At 33.7% G+C, this 17,879-nt stretch overlaps 1 protein-coding gene across 1 annotated transcript in view; it reads right to left on the reverse strand.

The window, feature by feature from the left end:
- LOC106596437 (desmin) overlaps nucleotides 1–17,879 on the reverse strand; it is a 42,733-nt gene that overhangs the window by 8,044 nt on the left and 16,810 nt on the right.

Here is a 17,879-nt window from a genome sequence, read left to right on the forward strand (position 1 = left end):
TAGTAATATAGAGTAGGGTGTAGTAATATAGAGTAGGGTGTAGTAATATAGAGTAGGATGTAGTAATATAGAGTAGGATGTAGTAATATAGAGCAGGGTGTTGTAATAGAGTAGAATGTAGTAATATAGAGTAGGGTGTAGTAATATAGAGTAGGATGTAGTAATATAGAGTAGGAAGTAGTAATATAAAGCAGGGTGTTGTAATAGAGTAGAATGTAGTAATATAGAGTAGGATGTAGTAATATAGAGTAGGATGTAGTAATATAGAGCAGGGTGTTGTAATAGAGTAGAATGTAGTAATATAGAGTAGGGTGTAGTAATATAGAGTAGGATGCAGTAATATAGAGTAGGATGTAGTAATATAGAGTAGGGTGCAGTAATATAGAGTAGGATGTAGTAATATAGAGTAGGATGTAGTAATATAGAGCAGGGTGTAGTAATATAGAGTAGGGTGTAGTAATATAGAGCAGGGTGTAGTAATATAGAGTAGGATGTAGTAATATAGAGTAGGGGTGTAGTAATATAGAGTAGAATGCAGTAATATAGAGTAGGAGGTAGTAATATAGAGTAGGATGCAGTAATATAGATTAGGATGTAGTAATATAGAGTAGGATGCAGTAATATAGAGTAGGATGTAGTAATATAGAGTAGGATGCAGTAATATAGAGTAGAATGTAGTAATATAGAGTAGGATGTGGTAATATAGAGTAGGATGTAGTAATATAGAGTAGGATGTAGTAATATAGAGTAGGATGCAGTAATATAGAGTAGGATGCAGTAATATAGAGTAGGGTGTAGTAATATAGAGTAGGTTGTAGTAATATAGAGTAGGGTGTAGTAATATAGAGTAGGGTGTAGTAATATAGAGTAGGATGTAGTAATATAGAGCATGGTGTTGTAATAGAGTAGGATGTAGTAATATAGAGTAGGATGTAGTAATATAGAGCAGGGTGTTGTAATAGAGTAGAATGTAGTAATATAGAGTAGGATGTAGTAATATAGAGTAGGATGTAGTAATATAGAGCAGGGTGTTGTAATAGAGTAGAATGTAGTAATATAGAGTAGGGTGTAGTAATATAGAGTAGGATGCAGTAATATAGAGTAGGATGTAGTAATATAGAGTAGGTTGTAGTAATATAGAGTAGGGTGTAGTAATATAGAGTAGGGTGTAGTAATATAGAGTAGGATGTAGTAATATAGAGCAGGGTGTTGTAATAGAGTAGGATGTAGTAATATAGAGTAGGATGTAGTAATATAGAGCAGGGTGTTGTAATAGAGTAGAATGTAGTAATATAGAGTAGGATGTAGTAATATAGAGTAGGATGTAGTAATATAGAGCAGGGTGTTGTAATAGAGTAGAATGTAGTAATATAGAGTAGGGTGTAGTAATATAGAGTAGGATGCAGTAATATAGAGTAGGATGAAGTAACATAGAGTATGAGGTAGTAATATAGAGTAGGATGTAGTAATATAGAGTAGGATGTAGTAATATAGAGTAGGATGCAGTAATATAGAGTAGAATGTAGTAATATAGAGTAGGATGTAGTAATATAGAGTAGGATGTAGTAATATAGAGCAGGATGTAGTAATATAGAGTAGGATGCAGTAATATAGAGTAGGATGCAGTAATATAGAGTAGGGTGTAGTAATATAGAGTAGGGTGTAGTAATATAGAGTAGGGTGTAGTAATATAGAGTAGGGTGTAGTAATATAGAGTAGGGTCCAGTAATATAGAGCAGGGTGTAGTAATATAGAGTAGGATGTAGTAATATAGAGCAGGGTGTTGTAATAGAGTAGGATGTAGTAATATAGAGTAGGATGTAGTAATATAGAGTAGGATGTAGTAATATAGAGTAGGATGCAGTAATATAGAGTAGCGTGTAGTAATATAGAGTAGGGTATAGTAATATAGAGTAGGGTGTAGTAATATAGAGCAGGGTGTTGTAATAGAGTAGGATGTAGTAATATAGAGTAGGATGTAGTAATATAGAGTAGGATGCAGTAATATAGAGTAGGGTGTAGTAATATAGAGTAGGGTGTAGTAATATAGAGTAGGGTGTAGTAATATAGAGTAGGGTGTAGTAATATAGAGCAGGGTGTTGTAATAGAGTAGAATGTAGTAATATAGAGTAGGGTGTAGTAATATAGAGTAGGATGCAGTAATATAGAGCAGGGTGTAGTAATATAGAGCAGGGGTGTAGTAATATAGAGTAGGGTGTAGTAATATAGAGTAGGATGCAGTAATATAGAGCAGGGTGTAGTAATATAGAGCAGGGTGTAGTAATATAGAGTAGGGTGTAGTAACATAGAGCAGGGGTGCAGTAATATAGAGTAGGGTGTAGTAATATAGAGTAGGATGTAGTAATATAGAGTAGGATGCAGTAATATAGAGTAGGATGCAGTAATATAGAGTAGGGTGTAGTAATATAGAGTAGGGTGTAGTAATATAGAGTAGGATGTAGTAATATAGAGTAGGATGTAGTAATATAGAGCAGGGTGTTGTAATAGAGTAGAATGTAGTAATATAGAGTAGGGTGTAGTAATATAGAGTAGGATGTAGTAATATAGAGTAGGATGTAGTAATATAGAGCAGGGTGTTGTAATAGAGTAGAATGTAGTAATATAGAGTAGGGTGTAGTAATATAGAGTAGGATGCAGTAATATAGTGTAGGGTGTAGTAATATAGAGTAGGGTGTAGTAATATAGAGTAGGGTGTAGTAATATAGAGTAGGGTGTAGTAATATAGAGTAGGGTGTAGTAATATAGAGTAGGATGTAGTAATATAGAGTAGGATGTAGTAATATAGAGCAGGGTGTTGTAATAGAGTAGAATGTAGTAATATAGAGTAGGGTGTAGTAATATAGAGTAGGATGTAGTAATATAGAGTAGGAAGTAGTAATATAAAGCAGGGTGTTGTAATAGAGTAGAATGTAGTAATATAGAGTAGGATGTAGTAATATAGAGTAGGATGTAGTAATATAGAGCAGGGTGTTGTAATAGAGTAGAATGTAGTAATATAGAGTAGGGTGTAGTAATATAGAGTAGGATGCAGTAATATAGAGTAGGATGTAGTAATATAGAGTAGGGTGCAGTAATATAGAGTAGGATGTAGTAATATAGAGTAGGATGTAGTAATATAGAGCAGGGTGTAGTAATATAGAGTAGGGTGTAGTAATATAGAGCAGGGTGTAGTAATATAGAGTAGGATGTAGTAATATAGAGTAGGGTGTAGTAATATAGAGTAGAATGCAGTAATATAGAGTAGGAGGTAGTAATATAGAGTAGGATGCAGTAATATAGAGTAGGATGTAGTAATATAGAGTAGGATGCAGTAATATAGAGTAGGATGTAGTAATATAGAGTAGGATGCAGTAATATAGAGTAGAATGTAGTAATATAGAGTAGGATGTGGTAATATAGAGTAGGATGTAGTAATATAGAGAAGGATGTAGTAATATAGAGTAGGATGCAGTAATATAGAGTAGGATGCAGTAATATAGAGTAGGGTGTAGTAATATAGAGTAGGTTGTAGTAATATAGAGTAGGGTGTAGTAATATAGAGTAGGGTGTAGTAATATAGAGTAGGATGTAGTAATATAGAGCAGGGTGTTGTAATAGAGTAGGATGTAGTAATATAGAGTAGGATGTAGTAATATAGAGCAGGGTGTTGTAATAGAGTAGAATGTAGTAATATAGAGTAGGATGTAGTAATATAGAGTAGGATGTAGTAATATAGAGCAGGGTGTTGTAATAGAGTAGAATGTAGTAATATAGAGTAGGGTGTAGTAATATAGAGTAGGATGCAGTAATATAGAGTAGGATGTAGTAATATAGAGTAGGTTGTAGTAATATAGAGTAGGGTGTAGTAATATAGAGTAGGGTGTAGTAATATAGAGTAGGATGTAGTAATATAGAGCAGGGTGTTGTAATAGAGTAGGATGTAGTAATATAGAGTAGGATGTAGTAATATAGAGCAGGGTGTTGTAATAGAGTAGAATGTAGTAATATAGAGTAGGATGTAGTAATATAGAGTAGGATGTAGTAATATAGAGCAGGGTGTTGTAATAGAGTAGAATGTAGTAATATAGAGTAGGGTGTAGTAATATAGAGTAGGATGCAGTAATATAGAGTAGGATGTAGTAATATAGAGTAGGATGTAGTAATATAGAGCAGGGTGTAGTAATATAGAGTAGGGTGTAGTAATATAGAGCAGGGGTGTAGTAATATAGAGTAGGATGTAGTAATATAGAGTAGGGTGTAGTAATATAGAGTAGAATGCAGTAATATAGAGTAGGAGGTAGTAATATAGAGTAGGATGCAGTAATATAGAGTAGGATGTAGTAATATAGAGTAGGATGCAGTAATATAGAGTATGATGTAGCAATATAGAGTAGGATGCAGTAATATAGAGTAGAATGTAGTAATATAGAGTAGGATGTGGTAATATAGAGTAGGATGTAGTAATATAGAGTAGGATGTAGTAATATAGAGTAGCATGCAGTAATATAGAGTAGGATGCAGTAATATAGAGTAGGGTGTAGTAATATAGAGTAGGGTGTAGTAATATAGAGTAGGGTGCAGTAATATAGAGCAGGGTGTAGTAATATAGAGTAGGATGTAGTAATATAGAGCAGGGTGTTGTAATAGAGTAGGATGTAGTAATATAGAGTAGGATGTAGTAATATAGAGTAGGATGTAGTAATATAGAGTAGGGAGTAGTAACATAGAGAAGGGTGCAGTAATATAGAGTAGGATGTAGTAATATAGAGTAGGATGCAGTAATATAGAGTAGGATGCAGTAATATAGAGTAGGGTGTAGTAATATAGAGTAGGGTGTAGTAATATAGAGTAGGGTGTAGTAATATAGAGTAGGGGTGTAGTAATATAGAGTAGGGTGTAGTAATATAGAGTAGGATGTAGTAATATAGAGTAGGATGTAGTAATATAGAGCAGGGTGTTGTAATAGAGTAGAATGTAGTAATATAGAGTAGGGTGTAGTAATATAGAGTAGGATGTAGTAATATAGAGTAGGATGTAGTAATATAGAGCAGGGTGTTGTAATAGAGTAGAATGTAGTAATATAGAGTAGGGTGTAGTAATATAGAGTAGGATGCAGTAATATAGAGTAGGGTGTAGTAATATAGAGTAGGGTGTAGTAATATAGAGTAGGGTCCAGTAATATAGAGCAGGGTGTAGTAAAATAGAGTAGGATGTAGTAATATAGAGCAGGGTGTTGTAATAGAGTAGGATGTAGTAATATAGAGTAGGATGTAGTAATATAGAGTAGGATGTAGTAATATAGAGTAGGATGCAGTAATATAGAGTAGCGTGTAGTAATATAGAGTAGGGTATAGTAATATAGAGTAGGGTGTAGTAATATAGAGCAGGGTGTTGTAATAGAGTAGGATGTAGTAATATAGAGTAGGATGTAGTAATATAGAGTAGGATGCAGTAATATAGAGTAGGGTGTAGTAATATAGAGTAGGGTGTAGTAATATAGAGTAGGGTGTAGTAATATAGAGTAGGGTGTAGTAATATAGAGCAGGGTGTTGTAATAGAGTAGAATGTAGTAATATAGAGTAGGGTGTAGTAATATAGAGTAGGATGCAGTAATATAGAGCAGGGTGTAGTAATATAGAGCAGGGTGTAGTAATATAGAGTAGGGTGTAGTAATATAGAGTAGGATGCAGTAATATAGAGCAGGGTGTAGTAATATAGAGCAGGGTGTAGTAATATAGAGTAGGGTGTAGTAACATAGAGCAGGGTGCAGTAATATAGAGTAGGGTGTAGTAATATAGAGTAGGATGTAGTAATATAGAGTAGGATGCAGTAATATAGAGTAGGATGCAGTAATATAGAGTAGGGTGTAGTAATATAGAGTAGGGTGTAGTAATATAGAGTAGGATGTAGTAATATAGAGTAGGATGTAGTAATATAGAGCAGGGTGTTGTAATAGAGTAGAATGTAGTAATATAGAGTAGGGTGTAGTAATATAGAGCAGGATGTAGTAATATAGAGTAGGATGTAGTAATATAGAGCAGGGTGTTGTAATAGAGTAGAATGTAGTAATATAGAGTAGGGGTGTAGTAATATAGAGTAGGATGCAGTAATATAGAGTAGGGGTGTAGTAATATAGAGTAGGGTGTAGTAATATAGAGTAGGGTGTAGTAATATAGAGTAGGGTGTAGTAATATAGAGTAGGATGTAGTAATATAGAGTAGGATGTAGTAATATAGAGCAGGGTGTTGTAATAGAGTAGAATGTAGTAATATAGAGTAGGGTGTAGTAATATAGAGTAGGATGTAGTAATATAGAGTAGGAAGTAGTAATATAAAGCAGGGTGTTGTAATAGAGTAGAATGTAGTAATATAGAGTAGGATGTAGTAATATAGAGTAGGATGTAGTAATATAGAGCAGGGTGTTGTAATAGAGTAGAATGTAGTAATATAGAGTAGGGTGTAGTAATATAGAGTAGGATGCAGTAATATAGAGTAGGATGTAGTAATATAGAGTAGGGTGCAGTAATATAGAGTAGGATGTAGTAATATAGAGTAGGATGTAGTAATATAGAGCAGGGTGTAGTAATATAGAGTAGGGTGTAGTAATATAGAGCAGGGTGTAGTAATATAGAGTAGGATGTAGTAATATAGAGTAGGGTGTAGTAATATAGAGTAGAATGCAGTAATATAGAGTAGGAGGTAGTAATATAGAGTAGGATGCAGTAATATAGAGTAGGATGTAGTAATATAGAGTAGGATGCAGTAATATAGAGTAGGATGTAGTAATATAGAGTAGGATGCAGTAATATAGAGTAGAATGTAGTAATATAGAGTAGGATGTGGTAATATAGAGTAGGATGTAGTAATATAGAGTAGGATGTAGTAATATAGAGTAGGATGCAGTAATATAGAGTAGGATGCAGTAATATAGAGTAGGGTGTAGTAATATAGAGTAGGTTGTAGTAATATAGAGTAGGGTGTAGTAATATAGAGTAGGGTGTAGTAATATAGAGTAGGATGTAGTAATATAGAGCATGGTGTTGTAATAGAGTAGGATGTAGTAATATAGAGTAGGATGTAGTAATATAGAGCAGGGTGTTGTAATAGAGTAGAATGTAGTAATATAGAGTAGGATGTAGTAATATAGAGTAGGATGTAGTAATATAGAGCAGGGTGTTGTAATAGAGTAGAATGTAGTAATATAGAGTAGGGTGTAGTAATATAGAGTAGGATGCAGTAATATAGAGTAGGATGTAGTAATATAGAGTAGGTTGTAGTAATATAGAGTAGGGTGTAGTAATATAGAGTAGGGTGTAGTAATATAGAGTAGGATGTAGTAATATAGAGCAGGGTGTTGTAATAGAGTAGGATGTAGTAATATAGAGTAGGATGTAGTAATATAGAGCAGGGTGTTGTAATAGAGTAGAATGTAGTAATATAGAGTAGGATGTAGTAATATAGAGTAGGATGTAGTAATATAGAGCAGGGTGTTGTAATAGAGTAGAATGTAGTAATATAGAGTAGGGTGTAGTAATATAGAGTAGGATGCAGTAATATAGAGTAGGATGAAGTAACATAGAGTATGAGGTAGTAATATAGAGTAGGATGTAGTAATATAGAGTAGGATGTAGTAATATAGAGTAGGATGCAGTAATATAGAGTAGAATGTAGTAATATAGAGTAGGATGTAGTAATATAGAGTAGGATGTAGTAATATAGAGTAGGATGTAGTAATATAGAGTAGGATGCAGTAATATAGAGTAGGATGCAGTAATATAGAGTAGGGTGTAGTAATATAGAGTAGGGTGTAGTAATATAGAGTAGGGTGTAGTAATATAGAGTAGGGTGTAGTAATATAGAGTAGGGTCCAGTAATATAGAGCAGGGTGTAGTAATATAGAGTAGGATGTAGTAATATAGAGCAGGGTGTTGTAATAGAGTAGGATGTAGTAATATAGAGTAGGATGTAGTAATATAGAGAAGGATGTAGTAATATAGAGTAGGATGCAGTAATATAGAGTAGCGTGTAGTAATATAGAGTAGGGTATAGTAATATAGAGTAGGGTGTAGTAATATAGAGCAGGGTGTTGTAATAGAGTAGGATGTAGTAATATAGAGTAGGATGTAGTAATATAGAGTAGGATGCAGTAATATAGAGTAGGGTGTAGTAATATAGAGTAGGGTGTAGTAATATAGAGTAGGGTGTAGTAATATAGAGTAGGGTGTAGTAATATAGAGCAGGGTGTTGTAATAGAGTAGAATGTAGTAATATAGAGTAGGGTGTAGTAATATAGAGTAGGGTGTAGTAATATAGAGTAGAATGCAGTAATATAGAGTAGGAGGTAGTAATATAGAGTAGGATGCAGTAATATAGAGTAGGATGTAGTAATATAGAGTAGGATGTAGTAATATAGAGTAGGATGTAGTAATATAGAGTAGGATGCAGTAATATAGAGTAGAATGTAGTAATATAGAGTAGGATGTGGTAATATAGAGTAGGATGTAGTAATATAGAGTAGGATGTAGTAATATAGAGTAGGATGCAGTAATATAGAGTAGGATGCAGTAATATAGAGTAGGGTGTAGTAATATAGAGTAGGTTGTAGTAATATAGAGTAGGGTGTAGTAATATAGAGTAGGGTGTAGTAATATAGAGTAGGATGTAGTAATATAGAGCATGGTGTTGTAATAGAGTAGGATGTAGTAATATAGAGTAGGATGTAGTAATATAGAGCAGGGTGTTGTAATAGAGTAGAATGTAGTAATATAGAGTAGGATGTAGTAATATAGAGTAGGATGTAGTAATATAGAGCAGGGTGTTGTAATAGAGTAGAATGTAGTAATATAGAGTAGGGTGTAGTAATATAGAGTAGGATGCAGTAATATAGAGTAGGATGTAGTAATATAGAGTAGGTTGTAGTAATATAGAGTAGGGTGTAGTAATATAGAGTAGGGTGTAGTAATATAGAGTAGGATGTAGTAATATAGAGCAGGGTGTTGTAATAGAGTAGGATGTAGTAATATAGAGTAGGATGTAGTAATATAGAGCAGGGTGTTGTAATAGAGTAGAATGTAGTAATATAGAGTAGGATGTAGTAATATAGAGTAGGATGTAGTAATATAGAGCAGGGTGTTGTAATAGAGTAGAATGTAGTAATATAGAGTAGGGGTGTAGTAATATAGAGTAGGATGCAGTAATATAGAGTAGGATGAAGTAACATAGAGTATGAGGTAGTAATATAGAGTAGGATGTAGTAATATAGAGTAGGATGTAGTAATATAGAGTAGGATGCAGTAATATAGAGTAGAATGTAGTAATATAGAGTAGGATGTAGTAATATAGAGTAGGATGTAGTAATATAGAGTAGGATGTAGTAATATAGAGTAGGATGCAGTAATATAGAGTAGGATGCAGTAATATAGAGTAGGGTGTAGTAATATAGAGTAGGGTGTAGTAATATAGAGTAGGGTGTAGTAATATAGAGTAGGGGTGTAGTAATATAGAGTAGGGTCCAGTAATATAGAGCAGGGTGTAGTAATATAGAGTAGGATGTAGTAATATAGAGCAGGGTGTTGTAATAGAGTAGGATGTAGTAATATAGAGTAGGATGTAGTAATATAGAGTAGGATGTAGTAATATAGAGTAGGATGCAGTAATATAGAGTAGCGTGTAGTAATATAGAGTAGGGTATAGTAATATAGAGTAGGGTGTAGTAATATAGAGCAGGGTGTTGTAATAGAGTAGGATGTAGTAATATAGAGTAGGATGTAGTAATATAGAGTAGGATGCAGTAATATAGAGTAGGGTGTAGTAATATAGAGTAGGGTGTAGTAATATAGAGTAGGGTGTAGTAATATAGAGTAGGGTGTAGTAATATAGAGCAGGGTGTTGTAATAGAGTAGAATGTAGTAATATAGAGTAGGGTGTAGTAATATAGAGTAGGATGCAGTAATATAGAGCAGGGTGTAGTAATATAGAGCAGGGTGTAGTAATATAGAGTAGGGTGTAGTAATATAGAGTAGGATGCAGTAATATAGTGCAGGGTGTAGTAATATAGAGCAGGGGTGTAGTAATATAGAGTAGGGTGTAGTAACATAGAGCAGGGTGCAGTAATATAGAGTAGGGTGTAGTAATATAGAGTAGGATGTAGTAATATAGAGTAGGATGCAGTAATATAGAGTAGGATGCAGTAATATAGAGTAGGGTGTAGTAATATAGAGTAGGGTGTAGTAATATAGAGTAGGATGTAGTAATATAGAGTAGGATGTAGTAATATAGAGCAGGGTGTTGTAATAGAGTAGAATGTAGTAATATAGAGTAGGGTGTAGTAATATAGAGTAGGATTTGGTAATATAGAGTAGGATGTAGTAATATAGAGCAGGGTGTTGTAATAGAGTAGAATGTAGTAATATAGAGTAGGGTGTAGTAATATAGAGTAGGATGCAGTAATATAGTGTAGGGTGTAGTAATATAGAGTAGGGTGTAGTAATATAGAGTAGGGTGTAGTAATATAGAGTAGGGTGTAGTAATATAGAGTAGGGTGTAGTAATATAGAGTAGGATGTAGTAATATAGAGTAGGATGTAGTAATATAGAGCAGGGTGTTGTAATAGAGTAGAATGTAGTAATATAGAGTAGGGTGTAGTAATATAGAGTAGGATGTAGTAATATAGAGTAGGAAGTAGTAATATAAAGCAGGGAGTTGTAATAGAGTAGAATGTAGTAATATAGAGTAGGATGTAGTAATATAGAGTAGGATGTAGTAATATAGAGCAGGGTGTTGTAATAGAGTAGAATGTAGTAATATAGAGTAGGGTGTAGTAATATAGAGTAGGATGCAGTAATATAGAGTAGGATGTAGTAATATAGAGTAGGGTGCAGTAATATAGAGTAGGATGTAGTAATATAGAGTAGGATGTAGTAATATAGAGCAGGGTGTAGTAATATAGAGTAGGGTGTAGTAATATAGAGCAGGGTGTAGTAATATAGAGTAGGATGTAGTAATATAGAGTAGGGTGTAGTAATATAGAGTAGAATGCAGTAATATAGAGTAGTAGGTAGTAATATAGAGTAGGATGCAGTAATATAGAGTAGGATGTAGTAATATAGAGTAGGATGCAGTAATATAGAGTAGGATGTAGTAATATAGAGTAGGATGCAGTAATATAGAGTAGGGTGTAGTAATATAGAGTAGGATGTGGTAATATAGAGTAGGATGTAGTAATATAGAGAAGGATGTAGTAATATAGAGTAGGATGCAGTAATATAGAGTAGGATGCAGTAATATAGAGTAGGGTGTAGTAATATAGAGTAGGTTGTAGTAATATAGAGTAGGGTGTAGTAATATAGAGTAGGGTGTAGTAATATAGAGTAGGATGTAGTAATATAGAGCAGGGTGTTGTAATAGAGTAGGATGTAGTAATATAGAGTAGGATGTAGTAATATAGAGCAGGGGTGTTGTAATAGAGTAGAATGTAGTAATATAGAGTAGGATGTAGTAATATAGAGTAGGATGTAGTAATATAGAGCAGGGTGTTGTAATAGAGTAGAATGTAGTAATATAGAGTAGGGTGTAGTAATATAGAGTAGGATGCAGTAATATAGAGTAGGATGTAGTAATATAGAGTAGGTTGTAGTAATATAGAGTAGGGTGTAGTAATATAGAGTAGGGTGTAGTAATATAGAGTAGGATGTAGTAATATAGAGCAGGGTGTTGTAATAGAGTAGGATGTAGTAATATAGAGTAGGATGTAGTAATATAGAGCAGGGTGTTGTAATAGAGTAGAATGTAGTAATATAGAGTAGGATGTAGTAATATAGAGTAGGATGTAGTAATATAGAGCAGGGTGTTGTAATAGAGTAGAATGTAGTAATATAGAGTAGGGTGTAGTAATATAGAGTAGGATGCAGTAATATAGAGTAGGATGTAGTAATATAGAGTAGGATGTAGTAATATAGAGCAGGGTGTAGTAATATAGAGTAGGGTGTAGTAATATAGAGCAGGGTGTAGTAATATAGAGTAGGATGTAGTAATATAGAGTAGGGTGTAGTAATATAGAGTAGAATGCAGTAATATAGAGTAGGAGGTAGTAATATAGAGTAGGATGCAGTAATATAGAGTAGGATGTAGTAATATAGAGTAGGATGCAGTAATATAGAGTATGATGTAGCAATATAGAGTAGGATGCAGTAATATAGAGTAAAATGTAGTAATATAGAGTAGGATGTGGTAATATAGAGTAGGATGTAGTAATATAGAGTAGGATGTAGTAATATAGAGTAGAATGCAGTAATATAGAGTAGGATGCAGTAATATAGAGTAGGGTGTAGTAATATAGAGTAGGGTGTAGTAATATAGAGTAGGGTGCAGTAATATAGAGCAGGGTGTAGTAATATAGAGTAGGATGTAGTAATATAGAGCAGGGTGTTGTAATAGAGTAGGATGTAGTAATATAGAGTAGGATGTAGTAATATAGAGTAGGATGTAGTAATATAGAGTAGGGTGTAGTAACATAGAGAAGGGTGCAGTAATATAGAGTAGGGTGTAGTAATATAGAGTAGGATGTAGTAATATAGAGTAGGATGCAGTAATATAGAGTAGGATGCAGTAATATAGAGTAGGGTGTAGTAATATAGAGTAGGGTGTAGTAATATAGAGTAGGGTGTAGTAATATAGAGTAGGGTGTAGTAATATAGAGTAGGGTGTAGTAATATAGAGTAGGATGTAGTAATATAGAGTAGGATGTAGTAATATAGAGCAGGGTGTTGTAATAGAGTAGAATGTAGTAATATAGAGTAGGGTGTAGTAATATAGAGTAGGATGTAGTAATATAGAGTAGGATGTAGTAATATAGAGCAGGGTGTTGTAATAGAGTAGAATGTAGTAATATAGAGTAGGGTGTAGTAATATAGAGTAGGATGCAGTAATATAGAGTAGGGTGTAGTAATATAGAGTAGGGTGTAGTAATATAGAGTAGGGTCCAGTAATATAGAGCAGGGTGTAGTAAAATAGAGTAGGATGTAGTAATATAGAGCAGGGTGTTGTAATAGAGTAGGATGTAGTAATATAGAGTTGGATGTAGTAATATAGAGTAGGATGTAGTAATATAGAGTAGGATGCAGTAATATAGAGTAGCGTGTAGTAATATAGAGTAGGGTATAGTAATATAGAGTAGGGTGTAGTAATATAGAGCAGGGTGTTGTAATAGAGTAGGATGTAGTAATATAGAGTAGGATGTAGTAATATAGAGTAGGATGCAGTAATATAGAGTAGGGTGTAGTAATATAGAGTAGGGTGTAGTAATATAGAGTAGGGTGTAGTAATATAGAGTAGGGTGTAGTAATATAGAGCAGGGTGTTGTAATAGAGTAGAATGTAGTAATATAGAGTAGGGTGTAGTAATATAGAGTAGGATGCAGTAATATAGAGCAGGGTGTAGTAATATAGAGCAGGGTGTAGTAATATAGAGTAGGGTGTAGTAATATAGAGTAGGATGCAGTAATATAGAGCAGGGTGTAGTAATATAGAGCAGGGTGTAGTAATATAGAGTAGGGTGTAGTAACATAGAGCAGGGTGCAGTAATATAGAGTAGGGTGTAGTAATATAGAGTAGGATGTAGTAATATAGAGTAGGATGCAGTAATATAGAGTAGGATGCAGTAATATAGAGTAGGGTGTAGTAATATAGAGTAGGGTGTAGTAATATAGAGTAGGATGTAGTAATATAGAGTAGGATGTAGTAATATAGAGCAGGGTGTTGTAATAGAGTAGAATGTAGTAATATAGAGTAGGGTGTAGTAATATAGAGTAGGATGTAGTAATATAGAGTAGGATGTAGTAATATAGAGCAGGGTGTTGTAATAGAGTAGAATGTAGTAATATAGAGTAGGGTGTAGTAATATAGAGTAGGATGCGGTAATATAGAGTAGGGTGTAGTAATATAGAGTAGGGTGTAGTAATATAGAGTAGGGGTGTAGTAATATAGAGTAGGGTGTAGTAATATAGAGTAGGATGTAGTAATATAGAGTAGGATGTAGTAATATAGAGCAGGGTGTTGTAATAGAGTAGAATGTAGTAATATAGAGTAGGGTGTAGTAATATAGAGTAGGATGTAGTAATATAGAGTAGGAAGTAGTAATATAAAGCAGGGTGTTGTAATAGAGTAGAATGTAGTAATATAGAGTAGGATGTAGTAATATAGAGTAGGATGTAGTAATATAGAGCAGGGTGTTGTAATAGAGTAGAATGTAGTAATATAGAGTAGGGTGTAGTAATATAGAGTAGGATGCAGTAATATAGAGTAGGATGTAGTAATATAGAGTAGGGTGCAGTAATATAGAGTAGGATGTAGTAATATAGAGTAGGATGTAGTAATATAGAGCAGGGTGTAGTAATATAGAGTAGGGTGTAGTAATATAGAGCAGGGTGTAGTAATATAGAGTAGGATGTAGTAATATAGAGTAGGGTGTAGTAATATAGAGTAGAATGCAGTAATATAGAGTAGGAGGTAGTAATATAGAGTAGGATGCAGTAATATAGAGTAGGATGTAGTAATATAGAGTAGGATGCAGTAATATAGAGTAGGATGTAGTAATATAGAGTAGGATGCAGTAATATAGAGTAGAATGTAGTAATATAGAGTAGGATGTGGTAATATAGAGTAGGATGTAGTAATATAGAGTAGGATGTAGTAATATAGAGTAGGATGCAGTAATATAGAGTAGGATGCAGTAATATAGAGTAGGGTGTAGTAATATAGAGTAGGTTGTAGTAATATAGAGTAGGGTGTAGTAATATAGAGTAGGGTGTAGTAATATAGAGTAGGATGTAGTAATATAGAGCATGGTGTTGTAATAGAGTAGGATGTAGTAATATAGAGTAGGATGTAGTAATATAGAGCAGGGTGTTGTAATAGAGTAGAATGTAGTAATATAGAGTAGGATGTAGTAATATAGAGTAGGATGTAGTAATATAGAGCAGGGTGTTGTAATAGAGTAGAATGTAGTAATATAGAGTAGGGTGTAGTAATATAGAGTAGGATGCAGTAATATAGAGTAGGATGTAGTAATATAGAGTAGGTTGTAGTAATATAGAGTAGGGTGTAGTAATATAGAGTAGGGTGTAGTAATATAGAGTAGGATGTAGTAATATAGAGCAGGGTGTTGTAATAGAGTAGGATGTAGTAATATAGAGTAGGATGTAGTAATATAGAGCAGGGTGTTGTAATAGAGTAGAATGTAGTAATATAGAGTAGGATGTAGTAATATAGAGTAGGATGTAGTAATATAGAGCAGGGTGTTGTAATAGAGTAGAATGTAGTAATATAGAGTAGGGTGTAGTAATATAGAGTAGGATGCAGTAATATAGAGTAGGATGTAGTAATATAGAGTAGGGTGCAGTAATATAGAGTAGGATGTAGTAATATAGAGTAGGATGTAGTAATATAGAGCAGGGGTGTAGTAATATAGAGTAGGGTGTAGTAATATAGAGCAGGGTGTAGTAATATAGAGTAGGATGTAGTAATATAGAGTAGGGTGTAGTAATATAGAGTAGAATGCAGTAATATAGAGTAGGAGATAGTAATATAGAGTAGGATGCAGTAATATAGAGTAGGATGTAGTAATATAGAGTAGGGTGCAGTAATATAGAGTAGGATGTAGTAATATAGAGTAGGATGTAGTAATATAGAGCAGGGTGTAGTAATATAGAGTAGGATGCAGTAATATAGAGTAGGATGTAGTAATATAGAGTAGGGTGCAGTAATATAGAGTAGGATGTAGTAATATAGAGTAGGATGTAGTAATATAGAGCAGGGTGTAGTAATATAGAGTAGGGTGTAGTAATATAGAGTAGAATGTAGTAATATAGAGTAGGATGTGGTAATATAGAGTAGGATGTAGTAATATAGAGTAGGATGTAGTAATATAGAGTAGGATGCAGTAATATAGAGTAGGATGCAGTAATATAGAGTAGGGTGTAGTAATATAGAGTAGGTTGTAGTAATATAGAGTAGGGTGTAGTAATATAGAGTAGGGTGTAGTAATATAGAGTAGGATGTAGTAATATAGAGCATGGTGTTGTAATAGAGTAGGATGTAGTAATATAGAGTAGGATGTAGTAATATAGAGCAGGGTGTTGTAATAGAGTAGAATGTAGTAATATAGAGTAGGATGTAGTAATATAGAGTAGGATGTAGTAATATAGAGCAGGGTGTTGTAATAGAGTAGAATGTAGTAATATAGAGTAGGGTGTAGTAATATAGAGTAGGATGCAGTAATATAGAGTAGGATGTAGTAATATAGAGTAGGTTGTAGTAATATAGAGTAGGGTGTAGTAATATAGAGTAGGGTGTAGTAATATAGAGTAGGATGTAGTAATATAGAGCAGGGTGTTGTAATAGAGTAGGATGTAGTAATATAGAGTAGGATGTAGTAATATAGAGCAGGGTGTTGTAATAGAGTAGAATGTAGTAATATAGAGTAGGATGTAGTAATATAGAGTAGGATGTAGTAATATAGAGCAGGGTGTTGTAATAGAGTAGAATGTAGTAATATAGAGTAGGGTGTAGTAATATAGAGTAGGATGCAGTAATATAGAGTAGGATGTAGTAATATAGAGTAGGGTGCAGTAATATAGAGTAGGATGTAGTAATATAGAGTAGGATGTAGTAATATAGAGCAGGGTGTAGTAATATAGAGTAGGGTGTAGTAATATAGAGCAGGGTGTAGTAATATAGAGTAGGATGTAGTAATATAGAGTAGGGTGTAGTAATATAGAGTAGAATGCAGTAATATAGAGTAGGAGGTAGTAATATAGAGTAGGATGCAGTAATATAGAGTAGGATGTAGTAATATAGAGTAGGATGCAGTAATATAGAGTAGGATGTAGTAATATAGAGTAGGATGCAGTAATATAGAGTAGAATGTAGTAATATAGAGTAGGATGTGGTAATATAGAGTAGGATGTAGTAATATAGAGTAGGATGTAGTAATATAGAGTAGGATGCAGTAATATAGAGTAGGATGCAGTAATATAGAGTAGGGTGTAGTAATATAGAGTAGGGTGTAGTAATATAGAGTAGGGTGCAGTAATATAGAGCAGGGTGTAGTAATATAGAGTAGGATGTAGTAATATAGAGCAGGGTGTTGTAATAGAGTAGGATGTAGTAATATAGAGTAGGATGTAGTAATATAGAGTAGGATGTAGTAATATAGAGTAGGGTGTAGTAACATAGAGCAGGGTGCAGTAATATAGAGTAGGGTGTAGTAATATAGAGTAGGATGTAGTAATATAGAGTAGGATGCAGTAATATAGAGTAGGATGCAGTAATATAGAGTAGGGTGTAGTAATATAGAGTAGGGTGTAGTAATATAGAGTAGGGTGTAGTAATATAGAGTAGGGTGTAGTAATATAGAGTAGGGTGTAGTAATATAGAGTAGGATGTAGTAATATAGAGTAGGATGTAGTAATATAGAGCAGGGTGTTGTAATAGAGTAGAATGTAGTAATATAGAGTAGGGTGTAGTAATATAGAGTAGGATGTAGTAATATAGAGTAGGATGTAGTAATATAGAGCAGGGTGTTGTAATAGAGTAGATTGTAGTAATATAGAGTAGGGTGTAGTAATATAGAGTAGGATGCAGTAATATAGAGTAGGGTGTAGTAATATAGAGTAGGGTGTAGTAATATAGAGTAGGGTCTAGTAATATAGAGTAGGGTGTAGTAATATAGAGCAGGGTGTTGTAATAGAGTAGGATGTAGTAATATAGAGCAGGGTGTAGTAATATAGAGTAGGGTGTAGTAATATAGAGTAGGATGTAGTAATATAGAGTAGGATGCAGTAATATAGAGTAGGATGCAGTAATATAGAGTAGGGTGTAGTAA

The sequence above is a fragment of the Salmo salar genome, unplaced genomic scaffold, assembly GCF_905237065.1.
Source record: "Salmo salar unplaced genomic scaffold, Ssal_v3.1, whole genome shotgun sequence".
Taxonomy (NCBI): Eukaryota; Metazoa; Chordata; class Actinopteri; order Salmoniformes; family Salmonidae; genus Salmo; species Salmo salar.